This window comes from Lissotriton helveticus, chromosome 9, assembly GCF_964261635.1.
Source record: "Lissotriton helveticus chromosome 9, aLisHel1.1, whole genome shotgun sequence".
NCBI lineage: Eukaryota > Metazoa > Chordata > Amphibia > Caudata > Salamandridae > Lissotriton > Lissotriton helveticus.
This window is the reverse complement of record NC_136070.1, coordinates 18468706-18488122: the sequence shown is the minus strand read 5'-3', so window position 1 is coordinate 18488122 and position 19417 is coordinate 18468706.

The window sequence follows — 19417 nt, the reverse complement described above, 5'->3', positions numbered from 1 at the left end:
CACCTGGACAGCTCCCCTGGGAGAAAGCAGGACACAGACAGCTCCCAGAGGGGAGCGCGGGACATTCAGCACCCGAACAGCTCCCCTGGAATAGAGCAGGCCATGGGCAGCTCCCCTACAGGGTTTCAGCACCTGGACAGCTCCCCTGGGGGAGAGCAGGGCATGGACAGCTCCCGGAGGGGAGCTCGGGACTTTCAGAACCTGGACAGCTCCCCTGGGACAGGGCAGGGCATGGACAGCTCCCCTGGGACAGAGCAGGGCATGGACAGCTCCCATGGGACAGACCTGGGCATGGACAGCTCCCCTGGGACAGGGCAGGGCATGGACAGCTCCCCTGGGACAGGGCAGGGCATGGACAGCTCCCCTGGGACAGGGCAGGGCATGGACAGCTCCCCTGGGACAGAGCAGGGCATGGACAGCTCCCCTGGGACAGAGCAGGGCATGGACAGCTCCCCTGGGACAGGGCAGATCTTTCGTGACGTGGAGAGCTCCGAAAGTAGAGCTGGTCAGCAGGGAACTTCGCTCAGCCCTGTACAGCCCCCGGACAGGTCTCCGGGGAGAGAGCTGTGCAGGTCTCACCGGGGCGAGGACAGCTCCCCTCCTGGACCCCCGGCTGAGGAGAGACCCTCCTGCCCCATGCCGGAGGGCCCCCCGAGCCCCCCAGAGCGCTGTTTGAAAGGTGATGGGCTCAGAACTCCACTGACCCCCACTGCCACTGAGGGCCCCAGAACTGCACTGGCCCCCACTGAGTCTGAGGGCTTCAGGACTCGACTGACCCACTCTGCCACTGAGGGCCCCAGAACTCCCCTGTTCCCCACTGAGATTGAGGGCCCCAGAACTCCACCGACCCCCTCTGACCCTGAGGGCTTCAGAGCTCCGCTGTCTCCCACCCGTTCCAAGGGGTTCAGGGCGCAGGGGCCCCCAACAAAGCACGAGGAGCTCGGGTCCATATTTCTGTCCGGACAGTTTGAGGCTCCAAAGCCCCCACCCCCCTGCACGCAGGCTGAGGGGCCCGGCCCCCATGAGCCCCCCTCACAGGCCCTGGGGCGTCGCCTCCTGCCGCCCTCCACCCACCGCCACCCTCTGCCCTCCACCCACCGCCACCCTCTGCCCCCCGGCCAGCCCGAAGAAAACACAGCCTTGGAGCCCCCCAAAGAGCGCGAGGAGTGCAGAGCCCCGCTGCCCCCCACCGCCCCGGAGAGGCCCGGGTCCGAAGCCCTCCTGCCCTGCCCCTGCTGCCACCGGAGCTTCCGCAGGCAGACCTACCTGCGCAAGCACCTGGCCAGCCACGCTCAGCCCCCCCACCTGTGCCCCCTGTGCGGGGCCCACCTGCCCTCCGCCGACAGCAGGGACCAGCACCGGCTCTGGCACGCCGTCCGCGACGAGCTGCTCCTGCCCCTGGGGCTGGAGGGGGCCCCCCAGGGGCAGCAGCAGATCCTGCCCTGCGGACACTGCGCTTCCACCTTCTACAGCTCTTCGGGCCTCAGCAGGCACCTGAGCAAGAGCCACCCTCAGGAGAGCAGGCAGGGGCCCCTGCTGCAGAGGCCCCTCACGACTGGGTGCTGAGCGGGCCCCCTGCGGCGAGCAGACAGCTGGGGCGGGGGGTCCTGGGAGTGGCCCATCCCCCCAGAGGGCAGGTAAAGAGAGAGTCCCTCAGAGAGCAGGCAGATGACAGAGGGTCCCACCGAGAGCAGGCAGATGAGAGAGGGACTCCTGGAGAGAGGAGAGGTGAGGGAGGGTACCCCGGAGAGCAGGCAGGTGAGAGAGGGTCCCTCAGAGAGCAGGCAGGTGAGAGAGGGTCCCTCAGAGAGCAGGCAGGTGAGAGAGGGTCCCCGAAGTGATGGCCCTCTGGAGAGCAGGCGGGCGGGGGCAGAAAGGCAGGCAGAAGAAGGGGGGCGGCGGAGATCACGCAGGCGAGGACGGGCCCTCTGGTGAGGCAGCTGAACCAGGGGCCCCTACGAAGAGCAGGCAAGGGATTGAGGACCCCTGATGATAGTAAGCAGGTGAGGGAGGGGCGTGGGGGCCCTTGAGAGCAGGCATAAAGGAAGGTCCGTCAAGAGAAGGCCGATGAAGGAGGGTCCCGAGGAGGAGGGCATTGAGGGGAGCGACTCACAGCAGGGGGGGAGGGCTCCTGCAGCAGATGACGCTCGGGTCAGGGTGCGGACTGAGCCCCCTGCGGAGGGCAGGCGGGTGAGGGAAGGGGGTCTCCTGTAGAGCAGGCCGGTGAGGGAGGGGGGTCTTCTGTGGAGCAGGCAGGTGAGGGAAGGGAGAGTCCCCAGTGGAGCAGGCAGGTGAACGCACCCCCTAGAGAGGAGGAAGGCGCTGCTGCGGCGGCATCCCTCGGGCCGGGGTCTGGAGTGAGCCCCTGAGTGAGACACGGGCCTCTAGAGAGCAGAGAGAGAGGCGATGCCCCCCATCCCGCATCCTCCACTGGAGCTCAAATGACGTCTATATCCCAAACGAGAAGGGTCCTGAGCGACCCTTCCAGAGAGCCTGTCGGCACCAAACAGGACTCACAGGAGGCAGAGAGTTGAGTGCCCCCTCAGGGAGATGCGAGAGCGCCCCCACCCATGCCCACCCCCACAGGGAGGACCCATGCCCACTCTCCAGGGAGCGCCCCCTGCGGTTCACCCCCTGCGTGGCGCGCACGGATTGAGTGCAGACACCTGTAGAGCGCCTCAAACTCGACTGCAGCCCCGAGGAGCTAAGGGGCAGTGGAAGAGACGCCAGATGGGGCTGCTTTCTGAAGGGCGGGGTCCGCCGGGGGGGGGGGGGGGGCTTGTGAGCAGCAACGCTTTGCCGCGGGGGGGGGGGGGGGGGGCAGAAGGGGGGGGGATGGGCGGTGGTTTCGGGAAGGGGGGTCGCATTTCCAGACTCCAGCCCCGCTGGTGCCCCGCACAGAGGGTGACTCCCGCCCCCCCCTCATCGGGCCCCCGGTGGGCGTCTGTTTTCATCGTCATTAATGCGCGCCCCAGGGAGCGACGGGGGGCAAAGTGTCTACTGAGGCCGGGGCTGAGTGAACTCTGGGGTGTTAGGGGAGTGGGGACTCCGGGGGCAAGGTCCGCACCCCTCCCTCTTCTTAACCTCCCCATGTGAGGGGGACAATGAAACCCTCCACGCCCCGCCGCCCCCCCTCCTAAACCTAGAGCCATGAAGACACGTTATGCACATTAAGAGAGGCCGATGTGAGCGCCCGGAAGCACCCCCGGACCCCCCTCTCCCATCCCCGGATGGACCGTCCTCTGACCGGAAGTGACCCCTCAATACACTCCTCCCCGATATCGAAATGTCTTTATTTTTCTAGCAGACATGAGTCCTGGACGCGGCCTGGGGAGGGGGGAGGGAGGGGGGGGGGCGCTCTGTGCGTCAGAGGAGATTGAAATAAACAAACTTGTGTAGCTTGTGTCAATAAAGAGTTGTTTCATCTTCGAGGTGCTGTGCCCGTGTGAGTCCATGGATCCTGCCCCAGGGAGGGGCTCTGAGGGGCGACGCCTGGGCTGGAGGGTCTCGGGCAGCTGAGTGGGTTTTAGCAGCGCTGCGCCCTGGAGCAATGCTCAAGCACTGGTGACGGCTTCCACAAGCCCCCTGTTGCCTTGCAAATGCTTGTTGACGAATGTTGATCCATCTAATCTAAAATAATATGTTTTGTCTTTACTGTAAATTGTGTAACAGATGGTAGATTGTGAAGCAAATACAGAAATCCAAGATTCAGGCACAAAAAGTAGGTACTGCAGAATCACATACATGAGGTGGTCTAGCTGTTATCAACGTCACTCGAGCACGTCACAGTGTCAACAGGAGAATGCCAGGCTCGGTTAACGACTCAGGGTTCAAATCTGGACTATCCAGATCCAGACATAGGCCCCTGTGGGGGACGCACCAGGCTACAGAGCCACTGCACTCTTTACAAATAAGGGGGCATATTATCAAGGGGGTTTATCTCCGCTTTTTTGGCTTTAAAAGCCAAGAAAGCGGAGATAAAATTATCTCCCTATTACCTAGCTGTCGCTAACACCAGTTAGCAACAGCTAGTAGGAAATAGCGACCATCTTGAGAGCAGCGCGAGTAAGACGCTGGGCAGTGTGATAGTGAAACCTGCAATTTTAAAAAACTGTTTTGTGTTATTTTATCCTTTCAGAAGCGTGTCACTAATTTTAAATTTACTGCTGGTGGGAAGCTTGATTTGTTTAGGGGGATATAGACATTGTTGGGCTGATTGTACTAACCCCTTGCAGTGTCCTGGTCCGTCCCCGTTCCGCCACGGCTTTTGTGTGCCGATTGAGCGGAGGGACGCGACTCCTCCCCCAGCCAGCATCACTTCCGGGCCAGTCCCTACTTGTGGCGATGTGCTTCCGGCCGCGCAGCGGACGAGCGCAGCGGGCGCGACGATGGCGCGCCAAAGTCGCGCCTAAGTCCAGCCCGTCTGCGCCCGTCTGCGCCCGTCCGCGGCCGGACTGCGGCCAGGGCCAAGCATGCTGCCCCAGCGGGGTCGGATCCCGATAGGATTGTCTGGTCGAGGCAAGATCTAATGGCCATTAACCGAGGGGGGCCTTGTAAAACTCACTCCCTTGTGGAGGCCACGCTCCCACTTATTTGCTCGGAATGCGGTAATGCGTGGGTCAGGGCCGCTTCTCCTTCTAAGCAGACTCCAGGGGCTACGTCGGCCCAAGTAGCTAGAGGTCTCAGAGTGGGACTTGTGAATTGTAGATCATTGCCTCAACACAGCACTGACATCTGGCTGCTCCTAGAGAGCCAAGACTGGGACTTGCTGTTTTTAACTGAAACTTGGTTAAATGAACATAATGTGACAGCCATTTTTTTAGCTGTACCGGCGGGCTTTTCTATGTGCATCTCGAATCGCGAGGATGGCAGGCGCGGGGGTGGGGTGGCAGTAATTTTCAAAGACTGCTTCTCCTTATCTTCCGCAACACCAGTTGTAATCCCAGGAATGGAATGCTTATACTTCTGCCTTCTCCTAAACCCTCAACTAGCCATTGCTGGGATGGTGGTTTATCGTCCCCCTGACTGCGCTGAGAGCAGTACTGCTCGACTTTTAGATGCGATTACACTGAATGCGCTGAAGCACGAGCACTTCCTGGTTGTGGGAGATTTTAATGTCCACATTGATAAGGATGGCAACACAGCGGCAGAGCACCTGCTGGCAGCAATGAGTGCTGTAAACCTGATGCTCCATAATAAAGGTCCCACACACAGATCTGGGCACACACTGGATTTAATTTTTTCCACATTAGAAAACATAATAGTGGATGATGCTCTTCCAGTAGCATGGTCAGATCATTGGCTCATACCATTCACACTAGTATTAAATGATGTAGCACCTAGGAAAAGCAAACACTTTTATATGAAGAGGCAATGGAAAAATCTTACTCCGGCCATCATGAGTTCGATGCTGTCCCATGATCCGCCTAAGCGTACTATGAGTGCCAGCGCGGATGCCCAGGCACTAAGTAACTGGATTAGCAACATGCTAGAGGCTGTAGCGCCAGCTAAAAGGGTGACAGCGCAGAGATCTTCCCCCACTGCCCCATGGTTCTCAGCTGATCTACGATCGGAAAAAAGAGCCTGTAAGAAACTTGAAAGACAATGGAGATTAGACTATTGCCCTCTAGTAAAAAAACAATTTAAAGAGGCCACCAAGCTGTTTCATAAGCACATTAGGAAAGAAAAAAAGAGCTATTATGCCTCCATTGTTCAACAAAAACTGAGGAGTTAGGTCCCGGGACACAGGGTAAGCTGGACCATAGAATAATTTATGAAGAAAGAAATGCCGACCCTGCAGTTTTTGATGGCTATTTTAATTCAAGCAACAAACCAAATCTTTGTTATGATTTGTATGGTCTGATTTATTTAAACCATTTACTTTTTATATAAATCTCATTAATTTAAGGCATTAATTGCATGAGAAAAACACTACGTGCATACAATAAAACATATACAAAAAACATTTAGCTCAAAAACATTTGACAAAGAATATTTGACAAAAGAACATGTGACAAAGTAACATACAATCATTTAGTGTACATAAATATGTGAATACAATCATACGAGAAGCGTCAATCGTTATATGATATTTAGCAAAAACTTAATTATAAGAATAAAGCTGTTCGCAGTAAGGACCAAGAGACAAAATAAATTGTAACAAATACAAATTTTTCAATTGTCTGATTAATAAACAGATCACTTAAATCCTTTCTGCTATTGCCGACGCGTTTCGAACTTGCTCTGTCATTTGACAAGTTCTCATCAGGGCTTTCTCGTTTTAGTCGTCTTTATTTTCAAGTTGGCAGCGGGTTTCCAAATGTTCAAGAGATCTTATTCAGTCAGTGTTGGTCGTTTTCTTAGAGCCGGTGGTCTGCACCTTTATTTGGTATGTGGTCAAATCAGCCGTGCGCTGGACAAAAATCTACTCCCAACCGCCAGCCGGCGGTGGCCACGTCTTTTTGCTCCTTATTCTTGGCGATCGGAGTATTTCCTTGCAGTTCCCCTGTTATTCAGACCTTTAGCCGGTTTCAGTTCGATTTTCTTATTCTGATTTCAGGATGTGTGATTGGAAAAGTCAAGTTTTGATTCCTAGTTCATCTTTCATTCCTGTCACTGGTCTCTCTTTCTCAGACCCGCTGCGCCCCTCCCCAGAGGGGCGCAGCGGGTCCCTCCCCAGAGGGGCGCAGCGGGTCCCTCCCCAGAGGGGCGCAGCGGGTCTGAGAAAGAGAGACCAGTGACAGGAATGAAAGATGAACTAGGAATCAAAACTTGACTTTTCCAATCACACATCCTGAAATCAGAATAAGAAAATCGAACTGAAACCGGCTAAAGGTCTGAATAACAGGGGAACTGCAAGGAAATACTCCGATCGCCAAGAATAAGGAGCAAAAAGACGTGGCCACCGCCGGCTGGCGGTTGGGAGTAGATTTTTGTCCAGCGCACGGCTGATTTGACCACATACCAAATAAAGGTGCAGACCACCGGCTCTAAGAAAACGACCAACACTGACTGAATAAGATCTCTTGAACATTTGGAAACCCGCTGCCAACTTGAAAATAAAGACGACTAAAACGAGAAAGCCCTGATGAGAACTTGTCAAATGACAGAGCAAGTTCGAAACGCGTCGGCAATAGCAGAAAGGATTTAAGTGATCTGTTTATTAATCAGACAATTGAAAAATTTGTATTTGTTACAATTTATTTTGTCTCTTGGTCCTTACTGCGAACAGCTTTATTCTTATAATTAAGTTTTTGCTAAATATCATATAACGATTGACGCTTCTCGTATGATTGTATTCACATATTTATGTACACTAAATGATTGTATGTTACTTTGTCACATGTTCTTTTGTCAAATATTCTTTGTCAAATGTTTTTGAGCTAAATGTTTTTTGTATATGTTTTATTGTATGCACGTAGTGTTTTTCTCATGCAATTAATGCCTTAAATTAATGAGATTTATATAAAAAGTAAATGGTTTAAATAAATCAGACCATACAAATCATAACAAAGATTTGGTTTGTTGCTTGAATTAAAATAGCCATCAAAAACTGCAGGGTCGGCATTTCTTTCTTCATAAATCCATTGTTCAACAGGCAGAAAACCCCAGCAAAGAAGTGTTTAAACTGGTTCAATCCTTTCTGAAGCCCCAATGTATTGAAAGGGATATTCCCTCATCTGTAGCACTTTGTGACAAGATCTCCATCTATTTTGATAACAAAATACAGATGGTCTATGACTCCTTTGGCCCGCATAAACCTACGGCCAAGGAGGATAGAGAGAGTGGGGGTCGGCCCCCAGTCTCCTTGAGGAAATTTCATCCAACCCCGTTAGATGAGGCAAGGCAAGAGATTACCCGGTGTAAGTCAGGCTCCCCAGAGGACCCATGTCCACCTAAACTGTGGGATCCATTAGCGGACGCTATCGCACCTATGCTTCAACACATCTGGAACACATCCATAGATACGGGGGAATTTCCGGAGAGTTGGAAGCATGCGACGCTCCTGCCACTAAAGAAGAAGCCAAACGGGGATGCGGAGGACTTAACTAACCTCCGTCCTATCTCTCTGCTGGCAGCTCCCGAGAAAATGCTGGAAAAACGTATTCAACGCCAGCTGAATGCTCATGTCGAATCTAATAATATTCTTCATGAGACTCAGTCCGGGTTCAGACCCGGCTTCAGCACGGAGACGGCGCTGATTGAGGTGGCTGATTCTCTGAGGTGGTCGTTAGATTCAGGAGACTCGGCTATGCTGATGCTCCTGGATCTCTCGGCCGCGTTTGATACGGTGGATCATGCTAGGATGGTCCAACGTTTGGAAGAAATTGGTCTGCAAGATCAGGCACTTGGCTGGATGCAGTCCTATCTGTCAAACCGCACGCAGAGAGTCACTCTAGGTGCATGCGCTTCAAAGCGTAAGCCTCTGAGATGCGGGGTCCCGCAAGGATCTGCCTTAAGCCCCCTTTTGTTTAATGTTTATCTTGCCCCTCTTTTCTCCCTCATTGCCAACTGGGAAGTCACCGCAATATCTTATGCCGATGACACCCAGTTGGTTTTTCCCTACTCAGAGGTTTCAGAAGCGGCATTCGCAAACTTTAAGGGGTGCCTTCAGGATGTGGCTTCCTGGATGAATACTAATAAGCTGAAACTGAATCCGGGAAAAACGGAAGTGATCTTCTTTGGCAAAGGCAGTCACCCTCCAGCTGAGCTCTGGTGGCCGATTGAGATGGGTACCCCACCTCCCCCCTCCCAGTGGGCAAAAAATCTGGGGGTCAAGTGGGATGAAAATCTCTCTTTTGTGCCCCAGATCCATCAGGTCACAGGATGCTGCCTGAGCAAAATGAGGAATCTTCGCCCAGTCCTGAAACTTTTGCCTGAGTCTTGCCGGAAAATCGTGATTCATGCCACTATCACATCGAGACTGGATTATGCTAACGGTCTGTACAGCGGTCTCCCAAAATATTTGGTCCAAAGGCTGCAGACGGTGCAAAATGCGGCAGCTAGGCTGCTTAAGCATATTCCTTTTAAAGAGCATATTTCCCCCCATCTTCAAGCCCTGCATTGGCTCCCGATTGCCAGTAGAATAAAATTCAAGATTCTTACTCTGGCCTACAGGTCCCTCTATGGTACCTGCCCTACCTATTTGAGAGCCCGTCTGCCCAGATACACACAGACCCGCTCCCTCCGCTCAAATGATCAGGTGCTACTGAGTGTGCCGCGAGTCAAAAGGGCTAGATTGGGCGGCCGGACTTTTTCAGCCAATGTGGCTCGTCTATGGAACTCCCTACCTCCTGAGCTGCGAAAGGCCCAATCAGAAATAAGCTTTAGGAGACAGCTTAAGTCGTGGCTGTTCTCGGTGCCTCGTTGAGCTGCAGACTCCCAGCTAGTTTTCTTGCCATGCCCTCATAGCACCGGGACGCCTCCTAGTTGAGGCAGCTGTTCGCGCTTTAAAAATGCTAGTATTATTATTATTATTATTATTATCTTGGGCCCCACTTTGCATGTCAGTGATATTTATCACTAATGACATGCAAAGTGGGCGTGCCAAGATGCTAGCGACTGGAAACAGTCGCTAACATCGCTATCTCCGATTACCAACTTTTGGAGATATTCGCGCTAAGCGCAAATATCTCCAAAAGCTAACACCTGCCCTGAGCAGTTCTTAGCCATGTTATCCAATGGGAGGTGGATAACATGGCTAAGAGCATTTGCTCGGTAATGCATGAATATCGCAGACTTCTCAGCGATATTCATGCATTTCGGCCGATTTTTATCGTTTCTGAGATAAACCTTGATAATAAATAGCAAGGTATCTCAGCGATATAAACAGGTGAAGGGCGGCGATAGAAAAATTCCCACTAGGCCAACTTAGTAATAATAATCGCTTATGTTGCCAGATCTGCTGTTACAAAATCCTGCTTCCAAGCTCTTATGCTTTCAGTATTAACTATCGGGACAAGGCACAAATACAGGCAATAAAGCCGGAAGCAGAGAAGGGGTGATGCTTATTAAAAATGCAACCAAGAGACACTGCCATGTGCTTTGGGACGTAACAGTTCTTATAAACCCCTTCCATGCTCATGACGAGCTCAGCTCGCCATGTAACGCGGCTTTTCGCAAAAAGCCGCACAGTGCGAAAATAGCGGCCGCACGCATGCGGTTAGGATCTGCAGAAGGCCCTGTTATTTATTGGCCGCGCCGCTGTTATGGTTGATGCCGAAGACGACACAACTTGATGCATGAATGTATAACTACAAGCTCCTTGTGTTCAGCAAAGGTGGGGTGCTCCCTCCACCCTTAGACACACCCCACTTCGAGCATGTTTTTACCAGTCTGCAAGTCCCACGCAGCTGCTCAGAATCACCCATGAGAGGGAAATCCAGTGAAACGTTTATAAACGCAACTCCTCTTACTTTATAAGATTTCAAGACAACTTTATTTAACAAATGCATTCTGAAAGTTGTAGTATTTTTTCCAATTAGTTCTAATTACTTAAACCTACTGTACTAAACTACTAGGGCCTCATTTATGAAAAGTGACGCATCGCTGCGTGAAAACAGCGATGCGCCACTTTTCAGTGCGCTCTCCCTGCGACACTAATGATGCGTCATATTTACTGTATGACGCATCATTGGTGTCGCAAGGAGTTACAGATACGTCAGTATTTCAGACGTATCTGTAAGTGCAAAAGTGGCGCATTGCTGGAGTGTGTCACAAAAGTGACGCAACTCCAGCAATGCGTCCTTTCACATGGGGCCTGCGTCAGTCTTACGCCTGCTGTGAGGCAGGCGCAAGATTTTGACGCAACGGCGTCCTAAAAGTGACACTGCGTCACTTCTACAAAGCTTTTTGTGGGGGAACGCCCCCCTGCATACATTATACCTGGCGCAGGTATAATGTAGCGCAGGGGTTTACAAAGTGACGCATCTACCTAGATGCGTCACTTTGTAAATATGGTGCAACAGGGCCCATTTTTTACGCCACTGATGAAAAAGTGACGCACCGGCGGCGTAAAAGTGACGCACACGCTCATAAATGAGGCCCATTGTGTCCTTGGTGACAGGGCGACAGCTGGCAAGTTTATAGTTTACCAGAGCTACTTATTCCATCGATTTAAGTCACGTGAGGTTTAAAAATGCACCATGAAAGGTTTTTGGTGAGGACACTGCCTGCCAGGGGGCTCTCGAGCAGGTCACCACACTGCTGCCCTGATCACGGGTGAGCTGGGTTGATATCCAGGACTCGGGCAGAAGGTGTCATCATTTTAAAGTTTGAATGAGCTCTCCGGCATGCCCCAATGTACTTTAAAAAGTGACTTTAAGGAGCAACTTCGTGAATGATTTCACAATAAATCTCAGCCCCCCTCCCCCCCCAGCTGATATCATCAACTGTAAGCAACACTGCCGAATAAGCAGTGTTGGTAACTGTTGAAAGATGAAAGACTAATTGAAGAGAACCGTTTTTACCTCTATGCATGTATGTAAGTGCGCATCTGTGTATTTATGTGTGCATGCCTCTAACTGGATGGCTCCTTGTATGTTCTCTACACTGAATGGCCCCTTTAAAAATCACAGAAGCAGAAACTGAGGGCCTCATTTATGAGGCCTTGCGTCAGTTTTGCGCTTCTGATGCGTCACTTTTTGTGACGCATCGGCGGTGTAAAACATACCTCCTGGGGCGCTCTATTTACAAAGTGACGCATCTAAGCAGATGCGTCACTTTGTAAACCCCTGCGCCACAATATACCTGCGCCAGGTATAATGTATGCAAAGGGTGCGTTCCCCTGCAAAAAGCCTCGTGGAAGTGCCGCAGTGAAACTATGAGATTTCACTGCGTCACTTTTAGGACGCCATTGCGCCAAAATCTTGTGCCTGCCTCACAGCAGGCGTAAGACTGACGCAGGCCCTTCAAGCCCCATGTGAAAGGACGCATTGCTGGAGTTGCGTCACTTTTGTGACACACTCCAGCAATGTGTCACTTTTGCGACGTACAGATACATCAGAAATACTGACATATCTGTAACTCCTTGCGACATGATGCGTCATACTGTAAATATGACGCATCAGGTATGTCGCAAGGAGTGCGCACTGAGAAGTGACGCATCGCTGCATGAAAGCAGCGATGCGTTACTTCTCATAAATGAGGCCCTGAATATTTAGCCTCGTCGATTCGTCTCAAAGAGAATTTCTGGGTGTTTTAAACATTAATTTGTTGTAAAAGAAAAGCTTCCAGACCAGACAGAAAATCCACATCTCTCCACAAAATTGAAGACAGAATACGTACACTCTGCTTTATTCCACCAACCTCACACTCACCAGGCCTTCAACGTGGCACACTGAACACCGGGAGCACACACAAATTGAATTATTATGAGAGTTAGGTACACTACTACAACGGTAACAGTGACTGCTTTTTTCCTACAAACGTGTGTAATCCGTGCTTGTAATGGATGGCGAGAAGTGCTGGCACACAGTGTCATTGATAAAATGCTTTATACTGAGTGCTGGCACTCTCCCACTGATAGCAACATGTCTCCTGCTAAGAAGTGCTGCTAATCTCAAAATAAGTGTAGGTACTCTGAGCCTGACTGTAACTGCCCGTTTAAAACACTGCCATGGAGAAGTCTCGCTAAAATGGTTTTTCAGATATCGACCCCCCCTCCTGCAGCTTTTTAGTTTATCAACAAAATAAAATATATATATATGTTTTTTTTATCCACTTGACCAATAATCTGCCTCTCTTTAAATGCAGCTATTGTGCCAAAGTTGCAGTTAGCACGAAAGGCCTGTGGGCCTGCTTACCATCTGGGCACGCAGGTACATCTGGGCTTGGCTGGCCGTCATTGCAGGTCTCCTGGCGTTTCCGAGCAGAAAGCAAGGAACGCATGGGATATAGGAGATTACAGGGGGTGGATATGCAACAAGCCCACGAGTGGTGTGCGCATGCGCGCCACAGCGAGTGATCTGTTTCAATTATCGCACCCGTGTCTGGGCACGATAATGGAAAACAGATGTGGCCTGTGCGGGTAACCAACAACAATAGGCCGTAGGCGGAGCAAAGGTGGGACATGCACCCGCCTTTGCCCAATTGCGTGCTGTCTTTATTTGAAAGATGCATGCAAAGCCCATTAGCCTGAAAAACACACTCACAAGCGTGTGGTGAGCTTGGGGCGATTTCTGAAGCCCCTTACTAAAAGTCGAGCAAGCAGCGCATGTGCGCTGCTATAGGCTCGACCTAAAAAGTAAACGCAGGCGACCAGTTAGAGGTGCTGGGCATACACTTACAACTAAAAGAAGCAAGAAATAAAAAACACTGCATACAATATCTATATCAATCCGAGCGCCTTTTTTCCAGGTAGGCGCTATTATAATAGGCGTAAAAACCCTTCATTTTAATTTAAATGAACATAACAGGACATTATGATTCTTAATGATGCAAAGGAAAGGTTTGAATTACAGCACCCTGAAAACAAAGTGTGAACAGGCACTGATGCCGAACCTGCAAATGCACTTCTTTTTAGGTGGATGTGCACATGGGGTCAGGTGATGCTGTCACTCACAATAGCCAATGACTGAAGTGGGTGGGTCCATGGCGCATGCTATATTCTTTGTGGCCTGGGAGGAGCCAATGCGTAAATTAGAGTTCAGCATTGAATAGGTGCAGAATCCAACCCCCCTTGTATGTTCCAGTCCCCCTCCCCCCAGGGGGCAGGCAGGCGCTGCTGGGCCCCCACCCTGACCGTGGCGTTGTTTGGCACTGGGATCCACCCTACAACCCACAGTTACCATCCCCTCATGTCCAGCCCGTGCTGGTCTGTGGAGTGATAGGTGTACGACCCTCAAAGCGCAGCACTAAACACCGCACAGCCCGAGGGCCCCAGGAGGTCGACGCCTCCAAGAGCGACGCAACACAAAAACAGGCTTAATGATCCACGCAAGGCCACTTTGCGAGGCCCTGAGCGGCTTCATAGATCTGGAGTACAGCAGCGCAGTGCAATTTGCTGCGTTGCGTTGCCTTGCTCTGCGGCAGGAAGGCGCTTCCAGCCGGGTGTTCTAACGCAACTTCCATGGTTTTTGACAACGCCCCAGGTTTACTAGAACTTATTAACCTTGAAATGCTCAAAAAAAATACACCTCCCAAAGTGAGGCGTAACAAGCAGGAATATCTTGATTTCTCGTGGTTACTTCCTTCTTCTATGTGTGTTACATTCCGCAGCACTCATGGAAAGAGGAGAGAGCCTCTCAGGATAGTTTATGTGCAGGAAGGTTCCCCTTCCTGGACAAAAAGCAATCCTGTCTGCAACGCAGGCCCCCGTGCACCAGGTGCAATGCAAGAGTGCCCGCGTCGATACTAGACAGCCACAAGGGCGTCAGCGCGAAGAAGAGGACAGGAATGTGCCGTATCCTTTCAAATCCGACCCTTTCACTGTAACGCAGTGCAGCGCACCAAGGTGACTCGCGGCGCTACGTTGCGTTACTTTGCCAGAGATGTGGCCCTCAGTTCATGCTGACAGGTACTGCGTTACATGCTCAGTGATGCAGGGGAGGCGTGGCCATGAGCATCCTTACATCTTCAGCTTCAGAGCTGGGACCGGAGACCGGAGATGGGGTCCACCCCCAGAGATGCCCCCCCACTTCAAGATCGGTGGGCGCTGAGCAAGGTGTCTGCGGGCCTTGCAGGCTAACACAGGTGGCGGCTTGTCTTTGGCTGGTACGGCCCTCTTTGCTGACTAGGTAAGTTGCCCTCAACATGCAAAAACATGGTACAGTTCCCTGCGTCATAAATACCCTGGTGCAATACGCAGCAGGCTCACTGAACAGGTATTGTATTGTAATTGGATTTGTATAGCGCTTACTACCCCTGAGGAAGCGTCAAAGCGCTTTTTTCAGCGAGTAGCACACTACTCCAGGACCCATAGAGGATTAGTGTTGAATTAGTATAGTGAAACATGCAAGTACATTTTAAGTGGTGGATAGATCAGTCAGTTGTTTGGATTCTGAAGGATAGAAAGAAAAAAAAAGGTTTGTATTTATATAGCGCTTGTTACCCCTGATGGGGTGTTGAAGCACACTACTCCGGAACCCATAAAGGATTAGTGGTGAATTAATATGGTTGAAATATGAAAGTAATTTCAGTGGTGGATATTAGTCAGTTATTTGGAGTGAGAAGGATAACGCAGGGATAAAAGGGGCAGAAAGATTTGCATTCATATAGCACTTGTTACCCCTGATGGGGGTTGAAGCTCTTTTCTGGCGAGTAGCACGCCACTCCGCAACCCATAAAGGATTAGTGTTGAAAATTAGTATAGTGAAGTATGAAGTAATTCGAGTGGTGGATATGTTATTCAGCTATTTGGATAGAGAAGGGTCGGCGGCAGGATAGAACAGGGAAAGAGGTTTGTATTTATATAGCGCTTGCTACCCCTCATGGGGTTTTGAAGCGCTAGTAGCACGCTACTCTGGAATCCATAAAGATTAGTGTTGAGTTAGTATGGTGAAACATGAAATTAATTTTAGTGGTAGATATGTTAGTCAGTTATTTGGATTGAGAAGGGTTGGGGAGGGGTAGAAAAGGGAAAAAGGTTTGCATTTCAGATAGTGCTTGTAACCCTGATGGGGTGTTGAAACGCTTTATTCGCGAGTAATATGCTACTCTGGAACCCATAAAGGATTAGTGGTGAGGTAATATAGTAGTGTTTTAATCAATAGCATACATTATACCTTTCACGCATGAGTAGCCCGGGGCTGGTGGTCACACCAACCATGGGAAAGACATGAGTGACCGGTGCTGACACGTAAGGCTTCCATTCTGGTGAGGTCAGAGTTTATCGAGATGGGATCCGTCGTTGCGGACACTGTAACGCAGGCCTGCCGCAGTGTCCTTAACACACTCTAACCAGGTACATTGCTCCGAAACTCAATACTCAGGCAGAGTGTGACTAGGTACATCTCCGAGCCCTCAATAACCAGGTAGTGTTCTGAGACTACTATCACTTGGTATTGGAACCTCAAATAGTAAGGTAGATAGCATGAAATATAAATAGTAACCACACAGAATGGGAAAATGAATACAATACGGTTAGTATGTTCCTAGCACCCTAACACCCTATCGCTACTTCTAAGCGCTATACTAAAATTTAGCACAAGCAGAAAATAGCAGGCCTTTAAGTCAAGTTTCTAAGATGGATCACACAGCACACTTTTCTTAGCAAGAAAGAGTGGTTTAGATCAAATCTACCACACTTATCATCAAAGGGGAATGAATCACTTGTGTCAACAACCCAGAGTCTCAGGGAGATTGTTAATCTTTGGGGAGAGAAGGACTGCAGCAATGCTCGTGGAGACAGCCACCAACTAAGGACCATTATTACCTCCTGTGTCCCACGGAGGACTTACAGCCTCTTTATCAAGTCAAAGGCAAAAATTTGCAACTAAGACTGCGTCAGCTATGAGCAAATCACTCACTGACAAAGTAGGGTAAGTGAATCTACTCACCTTTACCACTTCTTAAGGGCTCTTAAATTAAGACCACTCACACCTGGGTCCTGATGAAGGCCACCTGACCTGAATGGGCAACTTTTAGCCGAAACATGTCGACCCTTCATGAGGGGCAGTGGATCAGTAACTAATCCACCTAAGCACTCCAATTTATTTTAATGATATCCTTTTCCTGACTATTAAACTCCTTTTACAGGATAGGATTTTTTTTAAACCACTTTTCACAACTGCCACTACCCAGACATTTCCCCTTCTGGTGGAGGATGGTTAATCACTTGGAGAACCGCACCCTCACATGATAATGGCCCAATGATGATACTATCCACCTAACGACACGAGCCGAGAACACATATATACCGCGTACTGTGAATGTGTGGCTGAGGGTCTCCGAAACAATCTCCCTGAGACTCTGGACTGTTGACACAAGTGATTCATTCCCCTTTGGTGGTCTTTGGCCTGATAGTTCCATCACAAAACCGCTCTAAAATATGGCCAAATACAGGGGGTTTATGGCATCTGATTTTTATCTCATGTTCATAAGTTTGGCAAAACTAAAGTCCCACAAAGACAACATTCATTTTGCGATAAACGCCTCATCTCGAATCACATACTCACATTTTAACCACCACTGTAAGTGTCCCAATTAACCTGGCAGCGACCATTACATAAACAACAAAAATAAGTGAACCTAGAAAGAAGGTGGATATGATCCTAGGAGAAGTGTGGCTCACTGGTTAGAGGAGGCAGACCTGGAAGCAGAGGTCAGCCCGGGACCAGGGTTCAATTCCCGGCTCGGCGGGGTCTTGAGTCCTAAAATGTCCATGGACTCGACAATTCTCGCTCCGGTGCCTCCTCGATTCACGGGTTCACACTCTGCGACTCTGGGCAATAGCTTGCTTAATCTCCACAACGGCCCCTCGCGGCGGGATGCCTGGCTTTCAGCTTGCGGATACCCTGCTGGGGTTATCTCACAGGGGAATACCAGGACGGGTTCCCTAAGCAAGCGCTTAGAAACCGCTTGGTGATTTGCGCTATATAAATTCCTGTACATTTACATTTACATTTACATCCTAACACGTCTGCACATGTCTAAACTTCACACTCTGTAATAGAAAGAGATAAAAGTGATTTCAGGGAAGCATACAATAAATGTAGAAGTTAAAACAGGCCTTGTCACAGTGTTCATGACATCCCTGGATTGTTAATTGAGATACTAGCATTTAAAAGACGCCTACGACAGCATGAAATGCATAATAATGTCATATATGCAGGATAAAGGAATAACATATTGCATGACAATAATGAATAGAAACATGGCATAAAATCTTTATGAAACACTGAATAAAATACTGCTTAAAATATTGCATAAAAATGATAGTTCATATTATTATTATATGCGTGTTGATAGATTAAAAACACACCAGGCAAGGCATTATGTTGATAACTAATGTGGCAGGATGAAAAAAAATAGAAGGAGGAAAAAAGGGCCACAAACTGCCCTTTTGGAACAATCTTTGTCATTTTCTTTCAAAAAGCAGGAGTCGTCTTTTCCTTCTTTGACCTCAGAGACACCGTTTGAACGTGCATAGTTTTTTTCCAGTTGGGGATGTGCTCTTGTATCTATTTTTTTTTTTTTATATTTTTTTATTGCGGAACTGTTACACGGCCATTCAGCCCACAACCCGGAGGTCGGGCGGCAAAGTAGGTACAACATAGACACTGCAGCCCAGCAAAGGCCGATGCGGATAATCATCACCATGTAGTTCAGTTCTGCGTTTCATTTTGAAGGAAATGATAAAAACTTGAGAAGTAACAATCCCAGAAACTCAAAAAGAAAGCCCCCCTACCCTCCGCCCCGAACGTAGCAAGGCCCACCCACCATTCCGAAGGCAGAACAACAGTGATATAGGAGCAAAGGTTTGTGGTATGAGCAGTATGCGTAGTCGGCCCAGCAACCCCCCCCCCCCCTCACCATCAGTGCAGTAGCAATAATAGTTCAACTGTGAGCGTGTAGGAGAAGACTAACTGGAGCATGTAGGAGTATATTAAAAGTCTATCGCATTACAGGGACGCGGGGAGCTCAGTGGCGTCACTGTCCGTGTCGCTGGAGGAATTATGATCTCGCAGGGCTTGCACCAGTGTCTCCCACGCCTGTGCAGATTCCAGCGCTTTATCATTCTGCTGTCGCCTCGCCAATTGGTAACGCAGGGTGCTCTCCCCCTCTGCCCATTTGAGTAATTCAGTGCGCCATTTAGTGCTCGTCGGACCAACTCGTGCCTTCCAGCGCCGCGTCAATTCACGTTTGGCCAGGATAAGTCCCATATCTATAAACTTGCTGGTCACTCGCGTCTTGGGGGTGTGCGGGAACCAGTGCAAAAGCGTCACTGCCATGTCGAACTGGAGGGTCCGCCCCGTAACCTCATTAAGGGTGTCCCCAACCGTCGTCCAGTAAGAGGACAAGGCAGAGCAAGACCATAGCATGTGGGTCAGGTCCGCTCCAATTGTCTGACATCTCGGGCAAGCCGCAGTGTCAGCGGCAAAGTACTTCTGTATCTTCTCCGGGGTGAGATATGCACGGTGCAGAATGTAAAAGTGAACCAACTGGAATCTAGCGCTGCGCGTACTCTTCCAAGCACGGCGCAGCAGCTGAGCCCATGTGGTCTCCGGGATGTGTTTTCCTATGTCTGCCTCCCATTTGGTCTTGAGCGCCTCTAGGGGAGTCAGCTGCTCCTGGGTCATCCTAGTGTACAAGCATGTCACAGCTTTAACCGTGCCAGCTGCCATCATCACGTATTGGCACGTCGAGGACAACGGAGGTTCCTCCAGGCCAGTCCGCCAATGTAATTGCAGCGCTCTCGTGACCGCCGCGTGCAATAGGAAGTCCCCCCTGGAGATATCGTAGCGATCCAATAGTGTCT